The sequence below is a fragment of the Crocodylus siamensis genome, chromosome 5 (assembly GCF_052110815.1).
Source record: "Crocodylus siamensis isolate JL-2025a chromosome 5, ASM5211081v1, whole genome shotgun sequence".
Taxonomy (NCBI): domain Eukaryota; kingdom Metazoa; phylum Chordata; order Crocodylia; family Crocodylidae; genus Crocodylus; species Crocodylus siamensis.
Window position 1 is genome coordinate 198,608,783 of NC_143399.1, and position 25,559 is coordinate 198,634,341.

Genomic DNA, 25,559 nt, shown 5'->3' on the forward strand with positions numbered 1-25,559 from the left:
ATGAAATTCTGCCTTTTCTGGCGTTTATGGCAGCTCCAGGGGTTGTCATTTATTTATAATGTTACAGGGCTGTTTTGATGGCACTCGTGCCATTATCACAAACCACAACTAACATCCTTTCAAGGCGCACACTTCAAAATGAATGTGGGAAGAGTAACGATACCATGAAGTTTGTCTTCATTGCTGCAAAAACATTTCAGGCAGAAGGTACTCATATTACAACAATCGATGGAAATACAAGTTTGCAACTGACAGTGCCAAAAGATAAAACTGCTCGGGGCTGGAGAGAGAACTGAACTGATTTTTGTTGGAAAAAAATCTTAGGATCAAACAAAAGGAACTAGTGTACTGCGTTGCTCAATATTACATACGAACAAAGGGAAAGGAGAATTCATTTGTTAGCCATTGATTTGGAAGACTGAATGCAATTACCAGTTCTACCTCAAACTCCCTTGATGACCTTGGACTAGTCACATCACCTCCTTATGCCTCATATCGCCCTATAACATGGAGATAAATTCTGCATACAGATGCAACCCCCCTTTCCTCCTCCCCCAAACCACCCCCCAAAAACACCACTTTACTTTCAGCTCTCCATGCCCCTGCACTGAGCGCAGTGCGTGCCCAGAAGGGGGCGGTGCATTAGTTTGACCTGGCTCCCCCAACGTCTGTACAGATCAGGAACTTTAGCAGGACTTTTTAGCACTTTTATCTAATAGCTGATTGAATCAGCTATTAGATAAAAGTGCCAAAAAGCCCCACTGAAGTGCCCGATCTGTACAGTACAGACATTGAGTGAACCGGGTTAAACTAACGTGCTGCCTCATTTGGTAAAGTTCTCCCCACGTCCCATATGTTTGCTAGTAGCCAATGAGACTCTTTAACCTCCAAGGGATGTTGTGAACATAAAAACATTAGGAAAGAGAGAAGTGCACGTATATGATGATGGTGGTGTCCAGTTAAGTACCTATTATAGAACACACTTACTTTATTTCCTTAACCCTGCAGGCCTTCAGTGCAAAATTCATTCTAGGAATTTATCTGACTATTTTTTGCCATTATACTACAAACGCCACACTGAGCTTAAGATGCAGGAACTAGTGCTATGAGCAGGAACTAGTGCTAAACTTAACGTTTAGTCACAGTTCAGGTAATGCTTCGACGAACTGCCGAGGCTTATAAGATATTTGTGCATGGGGGGGGGGGGAAGCATGTAATTAGTAAAGTAACTTTTGTAATGATATTTATATAAATTAGAAAATATTTGGAAAGTCACTTGTCTGAACATGCAACTTGCCATTTTAGCCAGAGTCAGTTCAAGCAAGTGAAACAAATACAATCTAGATGAGGTGATGCATGAAAAGAGGAGTATCATGGAAAGCAATGTTCAGCTTCTCTCCACAGTTGTCTATGATGAAGATAAGGAGGAAAAGAGCATTTTCCTCATAGACATGGATTTTCATCAAGCTTAAAAAATGCGGAAGATTTAAATTTAACCTACTGCATAATGCTAAATAGCTTGAAACAATTTCTGGAGGAAGCTAATGAATTAGATAACCTTCTGAGCAGAAAAGCAGAGGACAGTTTCAAATGCTTTGACACACTGATCCAAGAAAAGATTAAATGCATTTCCAATAGTTCGTTTTGAAATGTGGGAATAATGTAAAATGTATCTGCCCCACCCTCTTATGCAAATGAGGAGTAATCTCATGTCAAATGTGAAATAATTTCATTACTCCCTTTCAAAATGCTTTCTTGGCAAGCCTGTTTTGCTCTTCTGCAGAAAGAAATCCATATACAATTACTAAAATTAAAGTATCTTACCATTGCTTAGATTACAGACTCTAGTTTTTCCAACGTGACTGTCTACCAGTGGTATATGTGTATTTAGTCAGGAGTATTATTAAAGGTATGAGCAGTAATAAAATATCCCTTTGCCATTTTCATTTAAAAGAACAACATATTTTACTCTGAATTCATTTCTGCTTTTAAAAAAAAGCTTCCAATGTGAATCTTCTCATTAATCAAATACTTAATTAACAAAAGGAGAGAGATTTAATTTCTTTAAGGCCCCAAAATGTATAGTTTCTCCAGAATACTTCAGAGCAGAGTCTTATAGACATATGAATATTATAAGAGTACTATTGGTAATGTAAACAATTCTACTATCAATTCACATTTAACATTTCAATGCACAAGCTACAAGGTACACTGTCTCTCCACTGCTATCAAAAAGATATATTCAATGTAAACCACCCCATGCTGAAGGTTTAGTCAGTATTATGCTTTCATCTGTAAGCAATTTGCTCAGCAACTCACTAAAATTATTTTTATGCATGTGAATGGAAAGAAAAGCAGAGATCAGGAGGGTAGAGAACAACTGCAAACTCCAGATCAGAATATCAGAGTAAAATCTAAAGTACAAAGTTCTAACTACTATCAATTAAAATCCAAGCACCACCAAATAAAGTAGTGAGGCTTCAGAAATAAACCCAGACAGAATGACTCTCACCACTGAATTATTATTTCCCATACAAGAGGAGGCAGACAACGAAGACTGGATGTGGGCTGAAAGTCTGCAGGCAAGAAAGACCTACAGGAGAGAAATATCCTGATATTAGCAGGGTTACTTCCTCTTAATTTTTATTACAAGTCTTGAATCATTTTTTTTCCTTCTAGCTTTCATAACTGTACAAATAAACACCAGGAACACTACAGGTTCAAATGCCAGAAGGCAAATGAGTTCTGAGATAGGGTTTTTATTCCCCTTGAGGGACTCATGTGTTATTGTTTCCTTTTGGGTTAATGATGGGAATGAACTACCACCAAGACTGTGGCAGCTGTAATGAACTACCACAGCCTGCTCTCAGTCAAATATCTGATAAAATAATATACTATTCTGGAGAGGTTTTAAAATTTCTTCTTCCCAGTCTTTAAGACACTTGTTCCATCCTCAAGAATTAGGATAGTCTATTCTTCTTGGTGCCCCTGGCTAAGCAGCAAGAAGTGTTAGCTTGGAAGGGAGAGAGAGAAATTTTCTGATTCTTATCGAGTTAATCACCAAGGCTGTCTCTATAGATATCTGCCCTCAATGAAGATTTCACTCTGGCTCTACAGTTTTCAAAACACTTGAGAATAGGAAGAAGATCCCATTTGGCATGGAGTAGGGGATCGTTTCCTACAATGAATGTAATAAATTATTTTGATCACTTGACTTTGGCACCCATGGAAGTAGAAGATGAAGCCTGCCCTGGCACTAGAGCTGGGTACAGCATTTGGAGAGGAAGATGGTAGGGTGGTTACGGGGAAAGAGATACTGAAGTATCAGAGGAACTGCGCAACAAATATTGAAGTTGGATTGGTAGGGGAGAGATGTGTACAGATACACAACTGGGTAGTGTACAGTCAAGACACTTCCACCTACTCTCCTCCTAGGACGTTTAGCAGAAACCTCAGATGTTCAATCTAGAAAAACTTTCTGCTGCCTCTGACTAAAGCCAATTGGGAAGAGCTGATAAGCAAAGATTCACCCAAGGCTTCAGTGCAGACCATGAAAACTAGCTACACGAAAGGTAAAGAGGTGGGCTTTTGGAGTCCCTATCAGATCTTAAGAGTATCTAGATTAGTCTGAGATAAAAAAAAAAAAAAAGTCTAAACCTATCCAGAAGAAGGGCTTCCTGCATGTTTATTTCAAAGCTGCCTCCTAGCAGGAAAAATTATCCCGCAGGATCCCACAGAGTAGTGGGAGAGGACGATACTCACTGACAATGACACAAATCTAAGGCACACAGCAATTCTGTGAAAGCTTGACATATATTTTATGAAGCAGTCCTTCAAGTTGCTAAGTTTAATATACTAAAGTGGCTTAAATGGTACAAAAAAAAAATACAGTTGTTTAATTAAAACCTACCACCCATATGGGCCTTTTTCAGTAACTTCTGTTTTCCTACATTTCAAAGTTCGTTTTACCTGGAGAAATCACTTTTGTACAAAATAATAAGTAACTTATTAACCTTTATGCGAAGAGTGTTTCTTAAAAAAAAAAAAAGGTTTAGCATAAAAAATATGTAAAAGCACTATTTTTTGAACTATTAAAATCATGATAAACTGCCAGCAATCTTATTAACAGGCTTCTCATATAAACAGTTGGTTTCAGTATGGTTAAAGGGCAGCTTCACACAGACAGTGACTGCCCAAAATGTCAGCCTTGTCCCAGGGCAGGAAGTCCACTCAGCAGTAGCTGGCAAATGCCAGAGTAAACTGAATATTCTGTGTTTGTCCAATTACCCTTTTCCCTTTTGGCTAGTCTTTGCTGTTCGTAAACGCTCTGCTTCCCCTACACAGGAAGTCGGGGTCTCAAATTTAATCCTGCACATTCAGTTCTGTTCTGTTACAGCTACCACTACAAAAAGGAGCCTCAGAGTAGATAATCTGGTTTTTGCCTCTGACAGCATTGTAAGTTCTGAAAATTGTTAAGACCTTGCTTTGGGAGGAAAAAAAAAAAAGAAAGCAGCCCATGCTTTTGCAACTCAAGCAGGATTTTGGAACCTCACCGGAATTACTGAGTAGCTGAAAAAAAAAAGGTGTTGTAGCAATTTTTTCTCAATACCTCCCCCTCTCCAGAGCTGAAAATATTTTCTTGCTATGAACAAAAAAGAAAACAGAAGAAAAAACAAAATAAATCTAGTGGGGGGACGGAGGGGGAAAAAATCATTGAATATCTAATCATCAAGCATTAAAAAGAACATATCACACAAAAAGCTGATCATTCTTATAAGTCCCTTAGTCACACACATATCTATCAACTTGTTAACTTTCTCAGCACCTAGTGAACTGGGTGGATAAGAAAATACACATTTTTAAATAATTCTATTGTTCTGATTTTGCACGATACTTCTATAAGCTTTCACCATTTTGATGCAATTAACTGTCAACCTGATCTACGAACATAGATGTTGGGGGGGGGGGGGGAATATACATCTTCAGTTTTACATGACAGTACGAGAGGAAGAATTCAGTATTGAAGGTTCTACGTTGCATTCAGTTCCTTCCTGTTTGGGCTCCGCTTGCCTGTGGATCAGCCATACCAACTAGGCAACAAAGTTTCATTGCTTCCCAAAAAGGATACAAAAAGGGAACTAGAGAAAGTACAGAGAAGAGCTACAACAAGAAACTAGTAGGCAGCAAGTTTAAAACCAATTACATTAATTTTTCACACAGCCTGTAATAAAAGTGGGGAACTCATTGCCACAAGAGGTTGTGGAAGCTGACACTTAAATCAAATTCCAAAAGGGGTTAGATCAGGGGTGGGCAAAATGTGGCCCATGGGCCAGATGTGGCCTGCCAGGCCATTTTACCCTCAATGGCTTGCCAAAACTCAGTAAGTGGCCCTCCGCCCAAAATAACTGCCCACCCCTGTTAGATGAACTGTTGAAGGAAAGAGGCACCAGCAGCTATTGAACTTGATTCAGCCTCCGAATCAGAACTTCCTAGACCCTAAATGCTGGAGGCTGTGAGTGGGAGAGGAACGGTGGGAAAAACCCTGGTCATAACCCCAACTCACTCTCCATTTCAGCATCCACCCTGCTCTGTATGACATAGGGTACTGGACAAGATGGACTGGATGTAAATAGTACTCCTAATTTGTGCGTTAGACCAAGCTAACACAAAAGAAGATCCTAGAGTTCTGACTTCTGTTCCTTTAGTCTGCCATTTGCATAGCGTCTCTTCCTCCCTCTCACATCAACAGGAAATTGTTTGTCAGCTGTTTGGCTTCAGTGTTTTTGTCAGTCCCTAGATTCTGCTGCCAGGACATCCAGCCCTCGGCAGAAAGCCTTCTCCTGGGACTTAGAGAAAGCATTTTTCTCTTCCCTCTCCTTCTGAACTGCTGGACAGGATAATCACTACTACGGCCATTCCCCCCTTGGTCACAGAAACCCTTAAGTTAAGTCTGTTCATCTGTAAAGACAAGGCCATCAGCTCTACTTCGCTGAACCTTGCATTTTTAAGCTGCAAACTCCTTTACCTGTAAAATATTCTGTTCATATCTCTTACACTCGACACATCTGTCAATACTAGTTTGCCATTGGTCAGTGCACACTGACCTATCAGAAGACACTTAGGAACATACCCTTTGGCAAAGCACTATGTACCCCCAGTGGTTGTGCACCCCGGTATGAAAACTACCATTTTAGAAGACAGCAAGGGCAGAAACTTTCTCCTTGAAGTTGCAACACGTCAGCTAGCAGCCACAAGGTCTCAATAAAGAGCCTTAAGTGTGAGCTTGGCGACCGGTTATTTCATTTATGTTCAGGCACAATACTCCAAAAATGTGTCTTATAACAATTCTGAGGACGTGGACGAACAGTTTAGCCCATTTAAAAGTGGAGGGATGGCTGTTGCTTCTTGGGAAATTTTTGCCAGCATCTTAGCAATACAAATAAGCTAAACTGCCCTAAATTGGACCCTGAATGAAGCAGGGTCAAACTTGGAATATTTCTGCTACACTTGTGTATCTCTCCAAAATTGTAAAACACAAAACAGTTGCAGCATAATAGCATGTACCACTTTTTTGACTACAATACAACTGTTACTGCTATACATACCCTGAATTAATCTTAGGTAGGTTGAAGAGAAACCTGAATTTCAGCTTTCTTGGCCTTCAGAAGTCCCATAACTTCTGCTACCCATCTTTATAGCCTTAGGGTTTTCCAGCCCTTCCCTTAACCTCAGCTAGTTGCCCTGTCTATGCCCATATCTATGGCAAGGGTGGGTAATTATTTCGGGCAGAGGGCCACTTACTAAGTTTTAGCAAGCCATCGGGGCCACATGACAGGCAGCCAGGGGCAGATAAATATTAATTTACTAACTTTTTAGGGGCCCTGCAGGTTTGATCGAATGGCCCGTGGGCTGCATTTTGCTCACCCCTGGCCTATGGGGACCTGTGCCAAAGTTCCCCCGACAAATAGCGACTGTGAAAGTAATTCACTTAGTTGCCCACTATAAAAAAAATTGAGTATGACATGCTAATTAAGACTACAAGTTAATTTCTCATCTGAGCTTTTTACCCAACAAACTGGCACATTTATTTTTCCTGTTGAAAAGAAAACTACTGCACTGTACCCTATCCAGACAGAGAAGCAGCCAGGGGCAGATTAACCATTCCTGGTACTGTAGCTCCTCCCTTACAGCCCTGCAGACTCTTTAACTCTGGCCACAAACATTAACTCAGGAGCAGAAATAACTTTCGGTGAAGTACTGGATGCACTGCCAAGATACTCTAGAAGCCAGACTTTGTTTTGTGAATCTGAATGACAGGTGTCCATTTCATTCTAATGACGACAGGACTAATGAAATGACATAGCAAATTAATGCACATTCCGATCAAGTTATATTTGTTTTTGCTTGAATTTTACACAGATTAGTATGGCCCCAGACCCCTAGTATATTAGTAAAGCTTCTAGTTTCTTTTTAACTGGTCAACATGTATTACACTGATGATGTACTATCTGCACCTCCCTTTTCAAAATCCTAGATCTGCCTACAGAAGCAGCTACTGCTTTACTTGCTTCATAGACAATATTTTAGAAGGACAAAGCTTCCCTTCCAAAACTTGAAGTAAAGTCTGGCTAATACATCCCTACCATTCACTGGCTGAAATCACATTCGCTTAAGCCAACTATTTGCTGGCTCCAGATAGTTTTAGAGTATAAGCCAGTGTAGAGTGCCCTGCAGCAGTTTAGATGAGCAAGGCTAGAATTACAGCAGCAAGGTCCTTATCTAAGAGAAGAGGTTGCAGTCTCTTTATCAGGACATATTTCCTCAACTGCCCTCAGCCAACACAGGCTAAGTAGATCATCCCAGTTATAAGAGAGGGTGGGTGGCCAGCACAGCACACTCTCAAGGGCCCAAGACAAGGGACTTTCTCTCTCCACCCTATAATTTGGTCTGGAAGCTTAAAGGAGACAACTTCTCAGTATTCTGCAAAAGCCATTTGATAGAGGTTGAGGGCAAATAGACTAGGCTCCCAAGAGTGCTAGCTCAGTTTATTTGCTACCTGTTTATGATTATTTGACTGTCTGTTAATAAGATACGGCATTATCAGGGTCCAAGTCTCTAAAAGGTCATTGGGTTCTTGCACTTAATTAAAAGGGTATCACAAGCGTTTAGTATGGACATCTGATAATTAAATTTCAATTCAAATCATGACACAGATAAGCAAGTTGAGAGGAACATGAAAGTTTAGGGATATGTGCTTTCATGACCCAACTATATGCTAAATTACACACTGACATTCCTTTTTTGTCAAAGGCATATTATAAATATGCCACAGGACATCAGCAATACTCGTAATTGTTGCTGGCAACCAGCTCATCAGTTGGCCATCTGTCACTAGCATCATGGCACTCAGACTAAGGAAACGGTTAGTAGTACTGACCAATTCCAAGATGGCCCTCTATGCAGAATCCTATCCCCGTAGATCAAGGGTGAGCAAAATACAGCCTGCGGGTTGTATCTGGCTCACAGGACCCCTAGAAAATTTTTAAAAATTATATTTGCCTCTGGCTCCTGTCAAAAGTGACAGGAGCCAGAGGCAGTAGGACCCAGGGGAAGCCACAGCAGGTCTCTGGCAGACCAGGGCCCACCCTGCCCCACCCCCCCAGCCAGAAGGAACATGGGGCTGTTCCCACTTGTGCTGGAGTGGGAAGCTCAGGTAAGGGCGGGGTGTGGGTCAGGGGGCACACTGGTCCCGGCCTGACCACAGGGCTGAGGCGGGCGGCAGGGAGCAAGGGGGCGCGCAGGAGTCAGTGCTGGTGGGGCCCAGAATGGGGTGGCTCCCCTCTCTCCTTGCTGGGGCAGACCAGCCCAACTCCATATAGCCCAGCCAGCTGTGCTCTGGGTTCCCACCACCCAGCTCTGGGTCCCACCAGCACTGGCCCCGGGGCTCCGCCTGGATGTCGCTGGCTCACAACGCCCATGTCCAGCCCTGGGGGTAGCACGGGGGGGCACCTGGGGCCACCGAGGACTGCACGACCTGGCAGGGATGTGGCCCGGAGAGGTGGTGCAGAACTTGTATCCCATGCCCGAGGCTTGGGGCGGCAACAGCCCAGCTGCTCCCCCCATGGAAAGCTCCAGTGAATGCTGCCACCCTGTGGGGGAAGGCCTGGGCCCCCCTGCCCCATAGAGGCAAAGCGTCAGCTTGCTCCCCAGCCCTAGGACAGGGGTGGGGGGGTGGAGAGACTGCACCAGGAGCAGAAGTGGATCAGCGGCCGCTTTTCTGCTCCAGAAGCTCCTGCAAGGAGCCCAGGGGCCTCAGGAAGCTCCTGGTCAGCCCTGAGGGCAGTGTGGATGGCCTCCAAGACTGCTGGAAGTGGCACGACTTGGCAGGGTCCTGACCCAGGGCCTGGGAAGCTTGGGGAGGCCACAGGAGCTTTTGGAGCAAAAAGGCAGCTGCAGCTCCACTCTGGCTCCTGGCACAGCCTCCCCAGCTGTTGAGGGGCAAGCTGCCCACAGGCCCCTGTGGGATAGAGGTAGGCTGGGCCTTCTCCTCAGGGTGGTGGCAACCTCCAGGCTGCCCGGAGGTGGGGGCAGCCAGGCCTTTGCCACCCCAAGCCTCTGGTGTGCAATGCAAATTCCATGCCACTTTCCTGGGCTTCCGCATCCCAGGCCACATCCTTACCAGGTTGTGCCACCCCCAGCAGCTCCAGGAGCACCTTGCACTGCCCCCCCGAGCCTGACAGGCCCTTCCCTGGCAGCCCCCAGCCTCCTGCCAGCAGCAGGAGCTGCTGGAGTGCAAACGTGGCCGGCAACAAGTGCCCGGCTGGCTCCCCCTTGCAACCCTTCCTACAAACCCCACAGCCACACCCTCCTCCAGACACAATCACACATCCCACAAATACCACGCACACATCCACAGTTGCCCACAAACCCCACATCCACCCCCCCCCGACACCCCTGCACACCCCACACAAGAGTTAGACTGCATTTTGAGTTATTATGCAATCATTCTACATATAAAGCACAGAACACCCACATAACAGGACAAAAATATATTTTTAATTGAATTAAAATATTATATTATGGGTATTTGATTTTTAGTACATAATTTGTTTTTCTTTCCAGTTCTAAGATCGCAAACCCTCTTCAAAGGAGTACTTCCAGGAGCAAAGGGTCACAGGTGGGACTTCTGGTCCCAAAATGGCAACCGGGGGCGAGGCGCCTGTCAAGGGGCAGGCTTACCCATACAGCCCATGGCAGCTTGTCGAAACTCACTAAGCGGCCCTCCGCACAAAATAACTGTCCATCCCTGATTTGGAAGGACTTCTTTGAGGCGACTTTGCTGGACTTTTTGAAGGGCTCCTGGCTAGAGTTTTCTCAGGAGTCTTAGGTGTAAGTTTTTCTGGAGTCTTGTCTGCTTTCTTAAAGAACGCGTCCAAGTAAATTTGGACAGATGTTCTCCAGGAACACGGGCAACGCAGCAAACTTGTTCCCTGGCATGGCGTCGTGTCAGAGCAAGTGTTGTAAAGTCGAAACTGATGTCAGAAAGTTGAAAAAGGGGTGTCAATTTATAAACACTGTAGGTGCGAAACGTTGCAACTTGAAACACTGTAAGTCGAGGACTGCCTGTATGCATATGTGCAGCCATGTTTATCCCTACTTGTTACTACATGTGCCAAATGATCTGACAGACAGAGCCACATTTGCAGACCTGAGTCAGGCTTGTAGACATGATGGCTGATCTCAGGTCAGCTACTATATGTTTTGTGTCATAGGCTCTTTATGCATACCGTGCTACTTATTCCTCCCAAGATTGTTTTCTTCCTCGAACAGATTCACTTGAAACTAGTTATGTTAACAAGATGCTGTTGCTGCCACAGTGCATTCCCCTCTCTTGGGAGATCAATAATCAAGGAAAGATGGAAACTGGAAGACAAGGAGGAAATATGAGCGTGAATCACAAAGTGTTATTACATGGAAGATTCCAGAGATTTGGAAGTGCAGTGACACATGGGTCTCCAGAATAAAAACAAAACAAAACACTTCCATGTGAAAGATATGTTTTTTCTTACTTTTTATGGAGGAGATGTCAAAGCCCATATTCCTTGTAGTATTTTAGAAATCAACTGAATAAAAAGATCCTTTTTTTTTATTTTTTTAAAGAAACACATTGAGCTGTAATCCCAGGCCCTTTTTATCATCATAACATTTTGTAACAAATACCAGAAAAATAACCTCCCTCAAACTGGGTACATATTTATTCTGAAAAAGCAGTCACTGTATGCACTTCTATCAGTACTAAATCACTCATCTAGGATCAAAAAATCTACAGTGAAAGGCTATTCATACTAGCCACTGTTAAGTCAGGAAGCCTAAATACAGGGATTGCATGCTGATACCAAACCCCCTTGCCAAAATGCCTCTTGGCAAACTCCTCAAGAGACTGCTGAGCTTTGAATTCAAGTCATTCAGTGTAGAAAGACTCCACACCATGCTCCTGATGCTAAAATGGCTTCTGCAGTTCCTGTCAGAACTTGGTCTAATGTCTTATGCATTTCTTCTTCTTGACAACTGCTGTGGAAAACAGATTTAACCATCTACTACTGACTGAAGAATACAAAGTGGAGGGACCATGATTGTTTAAAAGTCTGCATGACAAAGAGTAAGCAGCTTTAAAAATCTTGGAGTTGCACATAGATGCTACTTGAAAACCTACCATTACTTCCCCAACTACAGTGTAAATTATGCCCACTGCAGTGCCATGTAATCAGACGAGAAGTGCTTGCATAAACCACGATCATCATGCATTTGCAAGTTCCTCTGAAAGATCTCTCTCTACATAAACAGAATTATATAAATTTCATTCAAGTCACTTAAGAGTTTATCAGCTTGCATTATAATTATTACTTCTGCCACAACAGAACTATTATTGACAGTAGTTCTCCATCAAAGAGCCCTCCCCCTTGTCATCTGACACAGAAACTCATTTAAGTGGCAGCACTGACTGAACAAAACTGTTTTCACTGCCATACCAGAAAAGTATTCTGCCTGATTAGACTTTGTTTCCTGATATGGAAACAAAGGCACGCTCCTACCTTACTGAACTCCTTGTATACTAAATCAATTTTCAGAAATTACCACCATCACCTGACCTGGATAACTACAATTATAAGTGAACAGCCTGTACAATGCCTTGCAGAAACACCAGAAATTCCTGAGCAAGTCAGAAAATGCCTGCTACAGACCTTTTTTTTTTTTTTGCAGAAGCTATGTATCAAAAGGTATATGGAGTAACACAGGTGTTAATTTTTTTTTAATAAAATGCTTTCAAGACACAAAAGTATACACACGTGTAGCACACATGTTTATCCGGGTTAATTATACCAGGGATGCTACTGCAGTGATCTGTCTGTCTGTCTACCATCTGGTAGCTAAACATGGTGCTAGTTAAGTGGCCAGCACAACTTTGCCAAAGTATTCTTGATTCAGTTGAGACAGTCAAAGATAATGATAACACAACATACTGCTAAGAAAAAAACAGCATGCAATAGAATCACTTGTCATTAACCTTTAGAATACAAAGACGTGGTATCACATTATGATGCTGAAAGATGTATTCATCTTAGACCAATTACATCACTACTGTAATGAAGTACTAACACTGTAGGAAGATATAGCTACACGTACTGCTAGTAACAGGGCTGAACTCAGCAAAATGCAACAAACTTAAAAACAAACTTGGTGCTTTGATGGCTGGATAAAATAGGGCTTATGTAACTGGCTGTAGTAATGCAGTTTAGCAGAGGCAAAAGGCAGAACACTGGTTTCTTATGGATGCATTAGTATTGCAGTAATAAAATGAAGGACACTGCAGCAGATGAAGGCAAAGTTAAGTAGGAAAGGATAAGAGCTTTGTCAGCATTTTGTCAGGAAGATAAATTATCTAGAACTCTGTATGTATATCTGAAGAAATACTTCAGCTACTATCTTAACAAGACGTAGAAACACTTACACGGGGCATGCACCTGTGCTTTTTTTGGAAACTTCTACACCAAAAATTGCTCTTTGAGAGTTTTTGATAAAATGCTGAGTATAAGACAAATACTATGAATGTACAGGATCAGAACACTTGTCAAGGTTTTAACAAATAATGGAAGTTACAATATATTCATTCTTCTCAGCTCATGGGAACATTACATTTCTGATCTCACTTTGCCTTTTCTGATAGTTTCAGACCAATTGCAAACAAAAATAATACCTGAATCTCAGTTTGAGTTGACAGGCTTTTAGGAAAAGATTTTCAATACCAGAAATACTAATTCTGCTATCAGTGGCTGAAAACCACTGTCTTAGGCTAAGTACAGGCAGTCAAAACCCACAAAGCTGAATTAATTCAGTCTTTGCAGGTTAGTTTAAAATGCAAAGATTGAACCAATAAGCAAGTGACCAGACTTTCACTTTTGATTCAGGAAATGCAGCCACATGCCTGCAGTGGCTCAAGCCAGAAGCCAGGGGGCACTAGAACATGGCTCTCTGGTATACAGCCAGCATGGCCTGTGTGTTTGCTTCCTTCTACCTCAGGGTCAGTGGGATCTGGGATTTGCACTCTCCAATCACAATAACAGGACTCTGCAGAGTTGTTCTTCACTTCCTCTTCCTACTTCCAGTGCCTCTGGGATTTGCAGTCCATAGTTGCAGCCAGCAGTAAGTAAGTGGAGCAGGTCAGTTCCATACTCAGAGGAAGGGAAGTTTAACCCACCTCCCTAGACCCAGACCCCAGCCAGGTTTCGCCGGGGGGGGGGGGGGGTGCAGTGAGTTGGCCAGTGAGCCAGCCCTCACTGCTCAAGCTAGGAAGCAGAGGGTGGGGCAAGTCCTGCTCTCTGGCACAGGCAGCACAGCCCAGCCTAGAGCTGCAAAGCATGCTGGGTGGCTGTGATTTAAATTTGAACTGGGAAGAGGTTTGGGACAGAAGTTTCATAAACTGGTTTGACCTAAATCAGTTAACTCTGTTAGGTTTATCCTAAACCAGTTTCAGCCATTTTGAAACTGGTTTATGTGCACTGAACTTTTGTTCTGTTATAGCTTTAAACCAGTTTCTGATCACTTAAACCAGTTTATGCGTAACTTCTGTCCCTAGCCTTAGAATCACAGAGAAGGAGGGCTGGAAGGGACCTCCAGAGATCATCTAGTCCAACCCCCTGCCTGAGGCAGGATCATCCCTAACCAAACCATCTGATACAATTGTAATCTAAACTGTACTTAAGACTACCATCAACCCTGACACAACATAGACCTAACACCCTAGCCTGCCACAGGGAAAGAAAGGGCCAAAACAGTGGCCAATGTCCTGCTTCTAATAAAATATTGTCAAAATACATTCAAGAAGTCCCAGGTAGAAGGCCATGTCCCCTACGACTGAGGAAGGCAAAAAACCCACAGTCTGTACCAGTCTGACTATGGACTATATAATTCCTTCCTGACCCCCTAAGTAGCAAACCAGCAATGAGTCTGACCCTGAGCAGAGGGGCAAGACCCTTTAGCCAGGAACCTCTGACTTGTGTCCCAGCAAGAACATAGGCACACCCCAGTCAAAGCCCCTTGACTTGGCTGCAGCCAATACGCAATGCCTCTGGGGGAGATTTAAAAACATCCTGACATGGGGAGCAGAACAGGAGGAGCAGGGGCAACCAGCAAATCCCAGAAGCATGGGAAACAGTCATGGTAGAAAACAAGCATAGATAGCTATGCCTGGATCATCCCTGACCAGCGGCTGTCAACCCCTTCTTGAACACCTCCAGCGATAGAGTTCACAGCTTCCCTAGACATCTATTCCACTGCCTCACTATACCTACAGTGAAGATTTTTTTCCAAATATCCAATCTGAAACTTAATTTGTGGCAACTTCAAGCCATCAGTCTGTGTCCTCCTCTCTGCAGCAAGAAAGAAAAAGTGCTTTCCCTTTTCTTTACAGAAGCCCTTCAAGTATTTGAAGACTGCCATCATGTACCTTTTCTGCAAGCTAAACATGCCTAGCTCCTTCAGACCTCTCCTCATCAAAGACTATCTTTGTTGCCTGCCTCTGGACCCCAACTTCTCCACATCTTTTTAAAAATGTGGAGCCCAGAACTGCCCACTGTATCCAGGGGAGACCTAACCAGTGCCAAGTAGAGAAGCACTATTCACCTCCCGTGTCTTGCACCTGCTGCTTCTATTGATGCAACCCAAACCTGCATTTGCCATTTGTGCAGCTGTACTACACTGCAAACTCCTATCATTACAAAACAAGGTATACTGTAAAAAAGGTAAGCTATACAGGAGAAAGATGGGGTAAAAGAAAGCCTTATCCCAGAAGATCCTAAATGATGTAAGCTGGGGGTTGGCAACATTTCCTAGAGTGGGGCTGGAATGACCCAACTCATGTCAGAGGATGGCAGGTATTAAGACTCAGCAACCACTGCCATTTCTCCCTGCTTCTGGAAAAGCTCCCACTTGCTGAGCCTGTGCTGCCCAACTGCAACAGGGCATGGACACAGCTTGCTCTCTGCTGGGAGCACAAGGCTGCTGACTGTGACACGGTGCAGAGAGAGCTCCCCTCCACCAAAGCCATGGCTCTGGAGGCTGGATCCAAAGCTTCTATGGGCCATAATTTCCTGACCCTAAACTAAGCCTTGAATGTTAACTCAAGCAACCTTTTTAACACTACCATTAAAACAAAACAACTTAGAATCCATTTTTTTTCTACACAAAATGGGCAAAAGGACTTCAGCCCCACACAAGTACAGATGATGGTGTCAACTGTCCTGTACCAGTTAAGTCAGTAAATGGATGGAAAACCTTAACCACTAGATCAGAGGTTAACTCTCAGGCCACAGCCCGAAGGGTTGGCTGCCGGTCCGCAGGACAGCTAGCTGCTGTACCGGAAATCCGGAAGCAACTGGCATACTGCGGACTAGCAGCCAACCCTTTTTTATATTCAGTATAAGAAAGGGTTGGCTGCTGGACCGCAGTATGCCAGTCACTTCTAGACTGCAGTTTGCTGGTCCAGTTTGCCGGATCACCATCTAAAAAAGTTGGGAACCACTGCACTAGAACAGCAATTTGCTAATCTGAACCAAAACTGAATTACTGCTTAAGTTGGCTGTTAGGGTTCACTGCACTACTGGTCTCTCAGATAAAGTGTTGACTTGTCAATAAAAGCTGCAAGGCAATTTTTTTTTTTTTTTTTTTTTTAAAAAAGGGCAGTGGCATTACCCTTGACATCCTTGCCAATTTCTAACTATCCAAAGTAATTAGTGTCTACTTAAATTCTGTAGTTTGAACAGGTATTTTTCATTTTGTGTTCTGAACTATTGTAGAAAACTGCTGAGCACCACTAAGAGCCATCACGCGTTAGGTCAAAGAGAGTTCTGTTTCAGGAGTGGAGGGATTCATTTTCATGCAATATTTCCATTTGTGGACCTTGGATTCTTTTAGGATGCAGTATAATGTCAGCACAGATTTTTTTTTAGAAGTTTTAGTGCACCTTTTGTGGGGAGAACAGATGACACTCAAAAGGGTAGTTGCTATGTTTTCAAGCCTAGGTTTGCCGATCAGGATTGGAAAAAAAGTACATTAATATAGTACACACGGCAACAAAAAGGACATAAACACTTTCTTAGCCCCATGCATATCACTTTAATGAATGGACTTGGGCTATCACAAAGGATTGTTTTCATTTATATTCTCAACAGAACCTCAACTGCACTCCCTGAACACTGACTAAGCTGCCGAGTTGCTTCTAGCCCAGGAAGTAAATTGATGAAGTGTTCAAAATCAAACATATTGTAGCTCTTATTTGAGCTATAAATCAATGATCCTTCAATGATCCTTCCCATTTACTGTATCGCTGAAGTTCAATTTCTCCTGGCTTTCTGGGGAAGCATGATTCCTCACAGCCAGTACTTAAACTGTCATGTACCGCAACAGCAGCCTTGTGGCAATAAATAGCATATAAGAGTCATGAAGTCTGCAGTTCTTGTCATTACCCAGGCCTCCTGTTGAGGTAGGTGGGGGGTAGTAGCTACTGAGTGACTGAGTGCAGGGACTAAGGACAACAGCTAGATACAGACAGGCAAGGAAATACAAAAAGAAAGCACTGGTTAGCAAGATAAGCAGTAACACCTGCACTTGCCCTTTTCTTCATCCTTACCACGTAGTTCTGTTTTCCTCCCCATAAGGTAGATTTTCAGTTTTCCCCATATTTATTCAGAGCAGTATCCATACTACAATAACATGGAATATCAGAACAGTCTCAGGGACTACAACGTCAAACTCAGTTAAAATAATTCTGAGAATACAGAAGAGTACCAATTTCAAAAATGCCCAACTCCTGTTTTTATACGTGATTTATATAGTTAAACTTTTATTCCAGTGAGAATCAGACTCCCATGAGTCTTGACAATGGGGTTCAGATGCTCAGGATTTTTTTTCCCCCAGTGGAGGTGAGGGGAAGCTGGCTTGACCTGGCATGGCTGTTCTGCTCCTCTCACTTCCAGCTGCAGCGCGGGGACAGCAACCCTGATGGGGGCAGGAGCCCCTTTCATGGTATCCCAGGACCTCAAGCCTCTCCCAGGTAGGGGGCTGCACTGCGGACAGGGTGGGGCAGTCAGAGCTCCTGTAGATTATGTGGGGCAAGTGGTGGCACTGGGGCTCAGAGGGGCGGCCATAGCTCCCCAAGCCCCCCACAGTGCTGCTGCAGCTTGCCCCACACAGTCTGCAGCATATCTGCCGCCCCCCAGCCCTGGGAAGAGGCTCGTGCTCCAGGAAACCATGAGATGGGCTGCTTCCCCTGTCAGGGTTGCTGCCCCCTCACTGCTCCAGCGGCAGGGGCAGGGGCAGAGCCCAGATGGCATGGCTCCCTTAGGCAAGGGGGGAGAGAAGGGGGAGTATTCTACCACTTTCCTGTGCAGGCAGTAATTGGAGGTGGTGACAGATGGGGCTGGCAGACCCTGGCTGCAGTCTCCTGGGAGCAGAAGGGAGAAATAAACCCCTTCTTTTCTCCCTCTGTCTCAGGGGGGTCATTCTGGTTCGCCTCTGGCTGTGCACCCTCTGCTGCACCAATGAGAAGGGAGCACCAGGCAGACCTTGGTTTGGGTCCATGCCGGGGGACACGGTGGAGGGAATTAAACCCCCTCCCTGGCCAGTTTGTTTGAGGCTACTGCTGGGGCTGCCTCCCAGCACAGCTTCCCTGCAGCTGCGAGTTAGTACCACCTGGCTCCTGGCCTGAGCCACTGCAGACATGTACCTGCATTTCCAGAGTTCATAGAATCACAGAAGTTGGGTCGGAAGGGACCTTATAGATCTTCAAGTCCGACCCCCTGCCAGGGCAGGAGAAAAAAAAAACTGGGCTTAAATGATCCCAGCTAGGTAGGCATCAAGCCTCCTCTTAAAGACCCCCAGGGTAGGAGCCAGCACCACTTCCCTTGGAAGTTGGTTCCAGATCCTAGCTGCCCTGACCGTGAAGTAGTTCTTACAGATGTCTGATCTAAACCTCCTCTCCAACAACTTGTGGCCGTTATTCCTTGTTATGCCAGGGGACGCTGGGGGAAACAAGGTCTCTCCCAAACCCTTCTGGTCCCCCCTAGTGAGTTTACAGACTGTCACCAGGTCCCCCCCTCAGCCTTCTCTTGTGAAGGCTGAACAGGTTCAGATCCTGCAGTCTCTCATTGTAGGGTCTGCTCCGTAGTCCCCAGATCATGCAAGTGACCCCCTCTGGACCCTCTCCATGTTGTCCACATCCCTCCTGCAGTGCGGCGCCCAGAACTAGATGCAGTACTCCGGCTGTGGCCTGACCAGTGTCACATAGAGGAGGAGGATCACCTCCTTGTCTCTGCCTGAGATGCATCTGTGGACACACGACAAGGTGCAGTTAGCCCTGCCAACCGTGACCTCACATTGTCGGCCCATGTTCATCTTGGAGTCAATAATGACTCCAAGATCCCTTTCTGCTTCCGTGCTTTCAAGAAGGGAGTTTCCCATCTTATAAGTGTGCTGCTGGTTACTACTGCCTAAGTGCAGCACCCCGCACTTGTCAGTGTTGAAGCGCATCCTGTTTTTGCTAGCCCACCCCTGTAACCTATCCAAGCCTTGCTGCAGTCTTTCCCTCCCTACTAGCGTGCTCACCTCACCACAAATTTTGGTTAACAATGAATGTCTGTTCCCTTGAAAGCTGGCTCAAGCTAGGCAGGTTAGACTAACCACACAAAAGTATGCTCTATTTTGATCATTTATTTTTTTAGCAAAATCTATTATGGTTGCTTATTTTAAATGTTACACTTAAACGCCTTTAATGTAAGTAACACAAAGCACTCAGATACAGCTAAACAATGCCCATCAAGTTAGTTAAAATGCAAGTATGTAGATCTGCACAGCAACTGTTTACATATGTAAAAACAAGTGCATGAAAACACATACTATGATAATGCCACAAATTCTTTCCTAAATTATTTTGTAAATATTTGCAAATTCTTGAGTGCTGAAATACCTTCAGCAGGTTACAGAAGGGCAGCTTTTAACAAACACTCCCAACTTCTGAAATTTGATCTGTTTAAAGTAGAACAAAACAAATTCCTTGTGTAATACTCATGTAACACCACCTTCTCTATAGCAGTTTCTACCATTATGGTCTTTCAAACTGCAAAGAAACTTTTTGAGTTTAAAACTGATCTAAGAAGATGCAGTTGCCAAACTGCAGACCAGTGATTCTCCACCAGGGTGTTGCAGGACCAGAGGGTGCACTGAGATCTTTTCAGGGATGCCATACAAAGTTGGCACAATAACTCACAAGTTAAACCAGGGGCAGGCAATTATTTTGGGCAGAGGGCCACTTACCCAGTTTTGGCAGGCTGTTGAGGGCTGCATGGGTAGCCCCGCCCCTTGACAGGCACCCCACCCCCTGGTCACCAACTTGGGAAGAATGTCCCAATGTCTTGTGACCAATGTCCAAGGGCCAGCACCGGTGGAGCCCAAGGAGGGGTGCAGGCTGGCAGGGGTCTGCGGAGCCATGCTGGGCTGCACCAGCAGGGAGAGAGGGGAGCTGGCCTGGCTCTACAGAGCTCCGGCCAGCTGGGAAACTGCGCTCCTGCCACCCTGCTCAGGGCCCCACTGGCATTGGCCCTGGAGCACCGGTGCGGGCCCCATGCTCCTGCTGGCTCCTCACTTACTCACTCCCAGTGCCCCCCAGCCCTGCAGTACAGGCTGGGGGCAGTGCACAGCCATGACCCCCTGCTCGCCAGCAAGGAAGAAACTGGTGCTGAGCACGAGGAAAAGCAGCCCCTTGCCCGCCCCGTGGCTGGCGCTCCCTGCTGCAGGCACTCATGCCCTGGCTGGGGCTTGGGCGGGGGGGAGAAGAGGGGAGAGGGCAGGGCCAGGCAGGCCCTGCTGTTGTGGGAGCCTGCCAGGCTTCCTCTGGGTCCTACTGCCCTTGGTTCTTGCCATTTTTGATAAATATTAATTTTCTACATTTTATGGGGCCCCATGGGCTGGATCAAATGGCCTCGTGGGCCAGATCCAGCCCGTGGGCTGTATTTTGCCCACTCCCGCGTTAAACCCAGAGATCTCAAACAGAAAAAACTTCCCTATTGTTTTCCCCTAGAAAAATGAGTGAAAGTTAAGAACTGAGACTTTTCCAAGGGGTGCCTCAAGCCTAAAAATGTTGAGACCCACTGCCACAGACCCTGGCAAGGAGGCTCCTGAGTATCAAAACAGCACCACAAACACCTTCTAACACTAGATTTCCAAGTAACTGTGTTTCCTTAGGGAAGATTTCTCTCCTGATTTTTAATTTCTCTCTCAACCTTTCCATTTCAGTTTGTAATTATTACCAGAAGTAGCAGTACCTCTCCCTTTTCCAAAACCGTGTTGCTTAGACACTTCAGCCACTTGATGGGTACCTCAATAGTTAAGTGCATGCTGCAATGCCGCACTGAAAGCCAATGATTAATGAGGGGACATCCTGTCATGAGAAAAGGAAGGGAGAGGGCTGGGGAGAGAAAGATAGAAATTTAACTTTAAACCTTTCCTAAAAGTTCCCTAAATATTTACTTAGTTGCAATTTCATCTTTAATTTACATTAATGTTTCTAGGTCTGACAGCAAATAAAAAGGGTACTGAAGCATTAGAAAAGTTATATGAAAACAATATACAGAAGTTAGCACCTGGTTGTGTTTGTGCTTTTGGTTTTCATCCTGAAGCCATTTGGTTTCCTACCAATACTTGAAAGTACATCTTGAAAGGACACACAGTGAAATATAAGTGAGCTGTGAACTCAAAGAGGGGACAGCAAGTGCCTGTATACTGTACTGCCTTGAACCAAAGTTGCTAAGCTTATATGTAAGCACCAAATCCGGAAACCAGCAGGTGTCAAATCACATGTACTAGCAAAATATAAGATTTCAAGGTATTATAATCTTGTTAATCACTTCAGTCCTAAATCTTACCAAAGAAGGTTACACAGGGTAATAAAGCCAATATAATCTAATGAGCAGGGATCCTGGTTTTCTCAGGTTAAAAAAATCCAAAACTTTCTGATTACCCCCTCACCCTAAATATCCACATCCTTCCATGATTAAAACAAAACACCACTATATATACAGTATATAGAAACTCACCCAGAGCCCCATACCCTCTCTCTTACCGATAACTCTATCTACCCTACCACCAAGTTTGGTAAAGAAACTTACCCAGAGCCCCATACCCTATCTATAGGGTATAATATATAGACCTATATAGATCTACATTTCTCTACCAAACTTTGTATGGCACTGTAGCATGCACTTGCACATGCGCGCATGCATGCGCGCACACACACACACTCGCTCTCTGCTGGTTTGATCATAATCATGGAAAAATGTGGATGGAGGCAGTTCCAATCAGAAAATTTTTTATTTACTTATTTTTTTAAAGTCAGAGAAAACCAGGATCCTTGTTAATGAGAAGCAAATGCTGCAATACAGTTATTTGGACTGGCTAAGGTATTTGGGGGGGGGAGTGGAGGGGTTAAAGAGTTTTATTATAGGAAAGCCTGCTTGTCCTTAAAGGAACGTTTAAGATCAGTGCAATAATAATAATAATAATAGAATAAAATACCAGTCAAAATATCCCCGTAACCACGATCCATTTCTAGTCTTCCCTTCACAATTTAATCCCATTTCCTTCCTCAAAATTTGCAAGCCTCAGCCATGGTCCCAGTTGAGACTCTTGCCCTTTCCTCAAGGAAGCACCTATTCCCTTCAACATGACAAATTTCAGAAAAGGCAGGGAAAACAAAAATACTCTTACTGAAATAGCACTCAGTTAACAATATTAGAAACTATTTTGGAATGAGACAGTTAATTCATTAAAATACTCAACAGAAAACAACCCAGACCGTGTAAATAAGTTAATTAAAAACAAGATCTCAGGTTTCTGGTGGAACGCAGAAAGGTTGGTGTATATCTTTTATATAAAGGTAGGCTATACTCACTCATGAAGTGTGCTGCCAAAATTCATCAGGAAATAGGGATTAGAAGAGGGAGGGGGCGTTATTTTCTTTAAATGAATGTTAACTGCAGCTTTACTTTTTAGAAAACATCCAATTGGATCTGTGTAAATTGTATGAAAGGGTCACTAGTATAATGCAGCCCTTCCATAATGATCTATATTGTTCTCTTGTCTATTAACTCTCTCTCTTTTTTTTTTTTTTTTTTTTGAGAATCTTCTCTGCAATAAAAGTATTGGAGGGGAGAGGAGGGGAGAGCTATGTCTGATGCCTGGACAAGATTGGCTTGCATGGGTTAAACTAACATCAGAACTGAAATACCATATGAACTTTCCAGCATTAGTAATTTAGCTATTATAAATGCTAGTCATATCACTACCCACTTTGGCAGGGCTGTCACCAACCGCTAGGATCAAACCAGCTAGTTAGGTCTTTTCTGCAGTACAGAAATCTTACTCCATATTGGTTAAAGATGCATGAGGTTTGACAACTTAAGGAGTCTTATGCAGATAAGAATACAATTATTTTAAGTAACAAGTTACCTAGATGTGCTCTCAATAGGAATAATCAACACTGTGCTTAAAATACAGACAGCCCAGGCCATACATGGCCCCTAATGCTGCTAAAGCTGGTAGAGAATGAACCAGTGCTCACCAGCAGGGGAATTTTCTGCCAAATTCCCCCTACTCTAGAGTCAGACAAAAGTAAAAAGAACATACACATTGTGTAGCCAAAGGACTCATGCCATATTTCAGCATGATTGTACAAGACACGGAAGCAAAGAGGAGAAGGGAACGGGGCAGGGAGAAGACTCCCTAATGATAAGAGACTATTAAAAGCTAGGGTTGTTTACTGCATTAAAAAAAACAAAACATCTCTCTACAGATCATGGAAAATTTCACCCATTAAACAATTTTAAAGATCTTCAATTCTGTCACAATTGCTTAATGGCCTGCTTCACAGCTTCCACAGACTTGGTTTTTTATCCCTTGAATAACCTCTTCCCATGCCCAAATGAAAATCTATTAATGGGAAAGAAACCCTTAAGGATAGAAACAAAGTGGTGATTTTTTTTTTTAAACTTATACAATTATTAAACAGTATTTATGAAAATATGCTGGCCTCTCTCCTGCTGTCAGTCATCATTGCCAATGAACGCACAGAAATAGGAACACCAAGCAAGCTTTTCATTTTTGCTCACAGGACGTGCAGGGTTTTGTTCCAAATTTTTGTCATGACTCAGTTCACACTACAAATTTATCAGTGACATTTGAAATAAAGTTTCCATTTGCTGGTACTACAAATTCAGATTCAGCAGCACTAGCAGCAGCAAGACCCCTGAGGGTACAAGGTTCACGCTGATTAGACCAGTGATTCTCAACCAGTGGCTGCATACAGATGAGCAACAAGAGTGGCTGCAGAGGTGGGTTAGCTGTCACCCTCCTCTATTTTGCAAGACCACGTTGAGATGTTAGCCAATGCTCTTTGAACAGGAAGCAGGAATACCACCTTAGTGCAGTTCTGCAGGCCAGCCTCAATGCCACGCAACTGCAGGTAAACTGTTTTTATTCAAGAGTTGACATATGCAGAGACATCTTGGGCATCGTTGGCCCATGCCAGGCAACAGGACTATATGAAAGGTAGGTTTAAAGATGGTAAGCAGGGATGAAGGGGGAAGGTACGCCATAGGATCAAAAAGGTTGAGAACCACTGGGCCAGACGTCCTCCAAGCTGGAATGGATTACAGTATTTAAAATACAAGTAGCTACCTTCAACCTTGGCTGCGTACACGCATTCAAATAATCTGGGAGAATTCTCCCAGGTTTGTTCTCCTGGTAGAAAAAACGTACCCAGAGCCCCATGTACAGACATTTGAATGGTGAGGCCCTGGAGAGTAGAGAGCTTGCAGGGCTTACATTGTACATCCAGCAGGAAAGGAAGGGCAATGCACATATCTAAGTGTGCCCTGCAGGCTTCCTTAGTCTGACTGGTGACAGATGGCAGCAGACTGCCCATAGTCAGCCTGCGTTTCCCTGCAGTATGTCAGGATCATGAAGTTGGCATGTTCTGCTCCCTGCTACAGCTGCAGAATCCAATGAGTTACACACTGTCTCCCTGGGTGGCAGGGAAAAAAAAAAAAAATACTGGAAGACGATGTTCTCTTCTGAGAACTATGCTACCAATCCCACTGTTGCTACCACTGGTAAAGATGTGACCAGGCCAGATCCAGAGGGAGTGCAGTGGGATGGTTGCACCTGATTTCAAGTAAAGGTCGCATGCTGGCAGCTCTATTTCCCCATGGGCCCAGCTCCATGGGTCCCCTATGGTGTCCAAAGCACAGGTGGAACAGGATACCAGGACACCAAAAAAGGAGCAGGCAAGGAAGAGGGAACCCGTCAGCTTCTCCTGCTGTCCCCAAGTGACCTGGTGGTGAGGGAAGCCCCACTCCTGCAAGGGAACAGCTGTGCACTGTGCTGGGTAAGGCATCATAAGTGGGTGGTCCTCATCCCATCCTTCTAGTATCTGCCTCCAAACCCCGGGGGTAACCTGCAGGTTGGGCAGAGAGGAGAAATGCCTGGAAGAAGGGGGAGGGAAAAGTTGCCCACTGACACCACTATCCCCAGCCCTGCCCTGTACTAGGCAAAGCTGCTCCTGCAGCTGGAGTCTCCAGGGCAGCATGGCAAACATGGCGAGGGGGGAGGGAACAGAGATCTGGAACCCCACGCACCAGTCATGGGGCTTCCCCTTCCCCAGAATCACCTGGGGACAGCAGTGACAGTGAGCTTGCAGGTACTTCTGCTCCCTGCCTGCCCCCCCATGTGTTCCCTGCAGTCCAGGAGCATATGCTAGAAGGGACATTGCCCTTGCTGCCAATGTCCCCAGCCAAGCCCTACACCTTATCTTGCTGCTGTTCAAAGCCCCAGCTGCAGTGGGGCAGGAGCAGTGGCAGCAGACTGGTCCCCCTCCCCTTACACCCTGCTGGAGAGGGGGAGGTCTTTGCACTGGAAGGGATAGGGTGCTGAGAGCAATGGCAGGGAGTCTCACC

The 25,559-nt window shown here is 44.5% G+C and overlaps 1 protein-coding gene across 2 annotated transcripts in view; it reads right to left on the reverse strand.

The window, feature by feature from the left end:
* The window catches only part of CTDSPL (CTD small phosphatase like), a 113,881-nt gene that overhangs the window by 69,793 nt on the left and 18,529 nt on the right, over positions 1-25,559 (reverse strand). The gene's annotated exons all lie outside the window — the stretch shown is intronic.